This window comes from Monopterus albus, unplaced genomic scaffold (assembly GCF_001952655.1).
Source record: "Monopterus albus unplaced genomic scaffold, M_albus_1.0 scaffold172.1, whole genome shotgun sequence".
Lineage (NCBI taxonomy): Eukaryota > Metazoa > Chordata > Actinopteri > Synbranchiformes > Synbranchidae > Monopterus > Monopterus albus.
In genome coordinates, this window is record NW_018128052.1 from 385,971 (window position 1) to 394,319 (window position 8,349).

General features: G+C 37.9%; 1 long non-coding RNA gene across 3 annotated transcripts in view; it reads left to right on the top strand.

Moving 5' to 3' along the window:
- Positions 1–446: 446 nt before the first annotated feature.
- The window catches only part of LOC109969300 (uncharacterized), a 23,283-nt gene continuing 15,380 nt past the window's right edge, over positions 447–8,349 (top strand). Inside the window, exon 1 of one of the 3 annotated variants that reach the window (XR_002276243.1) lies at positions 447–549. This is a non-coding gene — a long non-coding RNA (uncharacterized LOC109969300). Of the gene's footprint in view, positions 550–4,108; positions 4,179–7,430; positions 7,653–8,349 lie in introns of those variants that run through there. The other 2 variants (XR_002276246.1, XR_002276242.1) reach the window with 2 other exon arrangements.

The window sequence follows — 8,349 nt, forward strand, 5'->3', positions numbered from 1 at the left end:
ATGTTCTGTATATTAGTCTTTTTGTCCATGTTTATTCACATTATGATGTGTAAATCTGTACATCTACTCATCATAGTAGAAGCACATCCTACAAATAGGCCTATATTTCAAATAGCCTATCACCCTAAAATATTGTATTACATTTGCTTTATATTTATTTGTTTGCTGTTTTAGTAGAAGCCTCTTTGGTCTGCTGTTCATTTCAATGTTTCAGTTCATTTCTATCTATCTATCTATCTGCTGCCTTGGGGCGCGAGGTGACGAACTCTCTCACGGAGGGGTGCGCGCGCCGGTGTGGAATTAGCCACGCGGCACGCCTCGCATAGTAATGGTGTCTCTGATCTTGAACTTGACCGCGGGAATGCGCTCGTGGGAACGTGGGCTGGAGGGCGCCCTGCTCTATTCACGCGCACAGGCCGTTGTTAGCTCTGATTATCATAAAACCCAGCCTGCTTCAAATTAGGGCACGAGGGCGCAGGCTGATGTCCCTCTTTCACAGGAGGCTGAGGAGGAATTAACAGGTCTCTCTGCACGAGCCTGTCTGCTGTGGTAAGAAGTTTATTCTAAATTTATAACGGCGCACATTTATACAACTTTTGCTAAGGCTTTATAGCAAAAGCTCTCCTGTGCTACTGTAAGACGAGATTTAATTTCGGTAGACATTCATTTTGTTGAGTATGTTAAGGCCGTGATGATAGGGTTTATAGTCTGAAAATAAGGTTCTGCGTGGCGAAGCATACTTTTGAATACAGTGTGGTTATCTTTGCTGGGGTGTCGACAGTTTATAGGACATTAAATTATTGAAGTGGCTGCCCTCTCCCCGTGCTTTGGCTCAACCCACATCCCTATATTAGTCATTTTCAAAGGTTACTATAGTAATACTAGTGAAATGGCAATATTACGCTATTGAAATATTTGTGCACAACCTCTGTGTTGTGTTTTTCCAACATTGTCGCAGATGTATTCTTATGTCCTAAAGTTTTGTTTGTTACTTTGTAATAGGCTGATTTATAAAGAAAATTTAAAAAAAAGTAATTTAACCAATTTAAAAATCGATTTCATATTTTGTTGTTTGTAAAATTTATTCTTAAAGTTTAGGTGTTCTTAATAGTTAATTTTGTTTATCTACCTGTCCTCCAATTTGATTTAATTGTCTTATGCACATAACATGCCACAGGTTTACAGTGTTAACATGCATTAACCATTAAGCGATGTATATCTTAAACTGTTCAGTTATCCTGTTCTTTTGTTGAACTGTCTAGTAAGTTTGACAATATATGCCATAACTACTTTTAAAATATTTCTCAGTGTTGTGCAACTCTGTGTCAAAATAGAACATATTAATTTACTTTTAAACACATTTTACTATGGTTCACTATAAACAGTATTGACTCTGATTAGAAATCTTCAGTTAGGCTGATCTAGTTTTAATCAAACATGTTCCTGTGTCCTGTTTGTCAACTCTCAGAAATCCAACACAGTCCTATTGATTTGAAAGGCTTTGTTTCATTATGACGTGTATTCACTTAGTATTTTACAACCCAGACTAATAAATGCACAAACCAACAGTACTTGAAATAATGGAAAAATCACAGTGATAATAAATTAACTGACTAACTTTTATAATGCAAAATGCCTAGACATACAAATTCTTTTACTGAAGCCAAACTTGATTTTAACTAGAATGGATTCAGGTTAATGTGAGGCCTGTGAGCTTTAACAAGCTACAGAGATCACTTGTGAAACACTGAAATATTTCTGGCAATTGTCTAATTTAAGCATCAGACACATGGAAAATGCCATAAATTAGATTTACAAAGATACTGAGAAAATTAATATGGTGGATAATATTTGCTTTATTAAAAGGTGTAATTTAATGATACAATAGTGTTTAAAATGGCCATCATAGTTCTCTCATATGTTTAAAATTTGGAAAATAGACTCTTTACATCAATTTTGCTTCATTCCTTTGTGAGCAAAAAAACTAAAGGAGATACCTTTTCATCATGAATTTAGTTTTGCACCATTGCAACAGGTCACACCTGAGTTCAGAGGTCAAAGTGTATGTCAAATGTTCTTTAATGTCTTCCCCCTGTAATGTGCACTACTACTGTCAGGAATAAAGTGCACATAATATATACAAAGCCTATAAAAAGAGATTTTTAAAGAATAGGTTACATGTTTGTTAAAAAAAGAAAGTGCAACATGAAACATAGCTTATTGGCAAACTGTTTATTTTAAGATCAAAATAAGCTGAATAGATATAAACTAGTAATTTAAATTGAATTTACAGGAAACTTAGGTTCGCTGTTATATTGTGCAGGTGGAGTGTGTTAAATTAGCTGAGCATGTTTTTTCTATGCAGACAAAATGCAACAATTAAAATTTCACCAAAGTTACTATGAAACATATACCACAACATTTTGCTATAATACTACATTAGCACTTTAAAAAACTATAAATAGAAAACTATAATGCATCTAAAATAATAGTATGTCAACTTCACAGGTGTTGGAAAAGAAAAGATGACAATGTAAATTTACTTTTTCTTAATTAAGATCATCTAGACTGGCATTATTCATTGTGTTATGTGTAACAAAAAAAAGATTATTAAAATATGTTTTTAGAACATCATCACATTCATCATTTAGGTTTTATGAGGCTAGGTTGTTTGCTAGTAATAATCATAATAATGACCACTTTACAGAGTGAAGCATATTAACATTTGTTTCACTGTGTGTTTCCCTCAGTCTTTCAGTTTCAACAAGTTAATTTCTGTCAGACCTGATAAGAACTGAAATAAAGTTAAAATAAATGTTTTAACGTTACTTAATTATTTCACATACAAATAGGCCCAACGTTGTAAAGCTGGTTCATCATTATGGCTTTAATTTCTTAAAAGTGCTGTTTTATAATAGTCATAACCTTTCAACAAGTAACTTTGTGCATATTTAAAATATAGCCCTCTGCCTACAGTTTTATGTCATGAGGAAGATGATGGGTGAATGTAAATATATTAGCCTACCTCTTCATCTCATTTAAATATAAGGACTAAGGTTTAGGATTTTCATGATCTTATTTTCTTTTCTTTGTGTAAATACACGCTTTATGTGATAAAATGCCCTTAACATCTAAATCATAGACTCACTGTAGGCTATAACGACGTGATAGTTAGTTCTCACCGAGGTGTGTCGCTGTTTCGTCTTGTGGCGGAGGCGTTTCAACAAGTCTTCTAAGCTGAACGACACATGTTGTCGTTTGGTTGCATTTTCCGGTGTAGCTTATTGTATTTCGTCTAAAAAAACGTGGCATGAGCTTGTGGTATACCATCTGGTATTAAACGTCTAACCTGTTAAAAAAGTCTTTTCTCCTGCTGTTGGCACAGCCACAGGCTGACACAGCCTATTATAGGCTATCTGTAGCTGCATGCATTACTCCATTGTAAATAGCCAGTCGATCTTACTTATCTGTAGCTGCATGCATTACTCCATTATAAATAAAATAAATAGCCAGTCGATCTTACACACGTTCAGCATTCATTATTATAGGCTTTATCATAGTTGGCTACCCTGGATTTCCTTACAACATCAGCCACATGTCACACTAAAACAAGACTTTGATAGGCTGTTGTGTTTTTGTATGCTTTTCCTTCACTCTATCTATTTGTGAGCTTAGACTATAGTGAAATTAAATAACAATGACGGATCTGGGAAAATAAATAATACACCTAGCCCTGCCTTTTGCCTTTCGTTTTGGTGCTGCAAGATCACTACGTGTAAATCAATAAATCCCACTGTGCATTGCATGAATACGTTGCAGTAAAAATAGGTAGCCTATTTGGTGATTATTTGTCTCTATTTCTGAGCTGAAGGTTACCCATTACCCACCTTATTCACCTTTCATTAACACATCATGAGGGCTAATCAGACTGGGCTTTGTCGATGTAATTCGGATTTCTATTTGAAAATACTCTACTTTCAGGCTGTTTTATATTCCCTTTTATTCCTCCCAGATATTATAGGCTAGGGCCTATTCGACAAATGTGATAGGCCCTGAGTCGGCTCTATTCCCTCCTCTCCCTCCTTCCGCCTCCTCGCTCGTCCTCCTCCTCCCTCCCGTCACCTCTCTCGTTCTCCGTTGCCGCAGATCTTACACTCCTGACTGGCCCGTTTTATCCGGTAAGAGAGACATTTTCAACATAATATGATAGTTAGTTATCCGTTAATGCAACAAGAATTTTTTTATCTTAGATCAGAAGAAAAATGACTTGATAACAAGCGTTGCCGTGCAGCTTTGCCAAGGAGGAGAGCAGGTAGATCTCTCCCTCTCTAAATATCGAGCACAAAGTGCAAACAAAAGATGGAGCAAATTATAATACACAAAAATATGTATTTCCCAAACCCAGATGATCTACGTGGACCTAGTTATTGGTTTGAATTCAGGAAATGTAAGTAGACTTTCATATGTTGACACTGATGTGTGCAACATGCTGCACGTCAATTAGAAAATTTATTTTAAATGGGTTTTTTTTTATTTTATACCACAGTTTCTTATCTGACAGTGATCGTCTCAACAGGACAACACAGGCTATGCATGAGCTGACCAGCAAGAACCACTAACAACTTAGAAAAACCCAGATCCTTGAAGAAAATAAACTGCTTTCCTAGATATTTAGTCATACATGCTGCTAATATGAGATCAAAAAATGTAACTGCAATAGTATGGGGAGATTTTATGGGAGAAACGTCAAAATATTCAAACACTATAAAGGACAACAAGGTCTCTTTAAATAATCAGAAAAAATCCACCAATTTTAGAACAAGTTTTTGTTATCATGCAGAGAACTTTGTCAGCAAACTTGCGGTAAAGTTTGTGAGAACTCCGGAGTTTTTAGCCTAATGAGGCTCTCCGCTGCCATGTGCTCATGTGAGAAGTATTCATGTAGTAGTGGAGGAGGAGGAGGAGGAGGAGGATGAGGAGGAAGAGGAGGAAGAGGAGGAGGAGGAGGCCCCAGGCAGCGCTGTTCAGCAGGGAGATATTGTTGAGAGCCTGGGAAAGTGTAGCGGGGCTGACGCCAGACTCTGGTGTAGGGGGTGGGGGGACCTGGAGGATCCCAGACCTGATTGTGATGTAAATTTCTCCCCGGCACGTTGTTGAACTTGATGTTGACTTCTTTCTCTCCTTTTTCTCTTTTTCTGTTTTGGGAGGGGGTGAGAATGGAGGGAGTTGGAGGGGGTTAAATTTTCCCTGTCACTTGTTTGTGGGAAAATCCCTCTGAGTACGCACACACACACCCACACACACACACACACACACACACGGACACCTTTCTCAGCATAACATTTTAAATCTTTACTGCAGCTGACCTAATGCAGTGTCTCCAGTTATTAATATCACTTTTGTGTGATATGTTTGAAGATACATGCTAAATGTTATTAAAAACTTTGCCTTCCCAGAACTTTTACAGCATAGGACAGCTTCGGCATACAAAGATTTTATTTTATTGATGAAAACAATTATTGCATTGCAGGAGACAAACAGGCTAACATTCAGTTCGGCGACTCTATATTTTACGTTTTTTAATAATATTTGTCTGTGCATGCGACGCCCTGCAGGAACATTCGTAGTTGTATCTCTTTATTTATGAATACAATAACACAGGTGTGTTACAGTAGCCTAGTTTGCAGCCAATGCAATACAGGGCTGCACGTGTAGTCCAGCGTCTTGGTCGCGCATGCTCAGGAGCAATGAGCACTGTGCGTCCAATGAAAGTGAACACCGCTCTCATGCTAATATTGCAAAAATTATTATTATTATTATTATTTTAAATGTGCAGATGTCCCGCCGCTCTTCATAAGCCCAACCAACAGCAATGGTGTAAGTTCAATTACAGGATTGTAGCAGCAGAGGCCACAGCTGATTAGATCTACTTATAAACGACGAAGAGTAGAAGAGGATTCATAGAACCGGACCTGTGCTGGAGCCTGACAGGAGAGCTGCATCTCCATGATACAGAGTGCCCATGCGTAATAATCAGATATGTAACTGCTATCAGATGGATGCAGGCTCTCGTTTGGAAACCCGGACTGTAGTTCCCTGCTGTTTTATTGCTTTACACACACACACACACACAGAGAGAGAGAGAAGAGAGAAAGAGAGAGAGAGAGATTCCACCACAATTTTAAATATCCTTTCAAACTTTGGGAGATATTGCAAGTTGCGAGTCGGTCTTGCCTCTGTCTTCTTTTATCGTGCTCACTATCTCATCTCATGAGCACAGATAGTACTTATATCATAGTATCACGCTCGATAAGACTGCATATAGCCTGAATATGCTATCAGGGCCTTTTCTGCACCAAGGACACAAACTCTGAATTCCTCTGCTCCATGCCTGTACAACAGCTTTTTAGATAAATATGTATTTTTTACGAAAGTCGTTTGCAAAGATTTTTCTTCCTTTATGGAGTCTCTGCACTGATTACAGGACACACGTGAAGGGTTTGTTTAAAGCCTCTAACAAGGTTATTATAATGTAATGTAAACGTCAAGGAGAAAATGTATTTCAGCCATAATAAGGTCATATTGTAGTGTAATGAGAATGTAGGCCAGTTAATTAACCTTATTTCGCTACTGTTTCCAAATATGGATCTAGTTTGTAGTTTAGCATTTTATAACTTATAACACAGAGCTGACTGCGCATAATGGGGTAGGTATTGAAAACGACTTATAGCTGAATATTTTCAGTAGTTGTACGAGTTTTTGTTTGTTTGTTGTTGTTGCTTGTTTTCCCTTTTGTTTGTCTTCTTTAAATCGTCTTATACAGTCTAGTCTGTCCTATAACTTGAAAAACAGTTTAAGCTCTAATGGTTTATGATTTCTTACCATTAATATCAGATAAGATATTAATAATAAGAAGTTCTCTACAGATTAGGTTATCATAGGTTGGCAATCTATGTTTAAAACGCAGCAGGATGTTATGAAGGATTAAAAGGATTTTATGGAGTTTGTGTTCCCATAAATAGCCTGAACAGGATTATAAAGCAAGAACAAGCATCTGTAGGCTAAATGCGATAATAAAGGAGCCGCACAGAATGAAAAACAATGACAATAACACAAGGTTAAAGCATAAATTCTCACTCTGATCCAGGTTCATTTGTATCGATCGCAGGTTGCTTTTGGAGATGTATTACGCACTGCTGTCCGTATTATACTCCCTGACGAATGAGGATAATTGGGGGGAACCTGCTCCTGACACACACCTGCATTCAATTTTCAGATCGGCTTTAATATTTTCAGATTCCCGCCTCTCTCTCTTTCTCTCTCTCTCTTTCTCTCTCTCTTTCTCTCTCTCTCTCTCTCTCTCTCTCTCTCTCTCTCTCTCTCTCTCTGAGGCGGAGTTTAGCCCTCTGCTCACTGGGAGGACTCTGCATTTGTCAGTCGCAGCTCGCATGTGTGAGGGAGAGGGCACCGTGGTTTTCCTAAAGAAGTCAGCTGAGACACGGGACGCTTTGTCGCCTTTGTACTCTCTTAGTCTTTTCCACGGTTTTTCTCAGTGGATGCGATCAGACCAGACCCTGAAAAAAACGGAAAAATCCGAGGCGGACTTGTTGGAGGATGTTGACTGTTGTGGAGTGGAGTTAGCCTGGTGTCAAGTGAGTGGGATGCTGCCGTTATGTGACTGGTATAGTTGGCGTTGAAATAGTCTTAATCCTAATTAAGAGGGCTGCTGTGTAGCCTGGTCTATGACCCGCTGTTGTACATTCGTTACACTGATTCTTGTAGGTTGTGTGATTTTCAGAAAAGTAAACTAAAGCTGTGACATTAAACCAACCACACAACTGAAGGCTGTTTAATGGCAACTTTTAGGCCTGATGCTGTAGCATAATGGCTCAATTCCAGCACAGTATTGATTAATAACAACCCTGCTCCCTAACAATTACAATTATATAACTTACTAATAAATGGTTTTGATATGATTGCAAAAGCACGAGGTGTCCGGCACTTGCGACTACGTGCACTTGTGGTAGTCTACTTTGCAAAAAGAAATGACAAATATTTGCCTTACCAGCAAAATAATGAATGTGAATGTTGTTTATTTACTTATTATTTTTATTATTATTATTATTCGCCTTCTTTGGCAACGCTATCTAATTATAGTTAAGCAAATAGAGCAAAGTTAAATGCGATGATGAGCTGAAACTCAGTGCGTGAGTGTAAATGTGTCAAACTAGTCATGGGAACAAATACACATGCGCGTTGTAACATTACACCTCCATGTGAAGATATAGATAATAAATATAAAATCTTTTATTATGCTGAGCACTTTTGTTGCCCCCCCCCCGCTCTCTC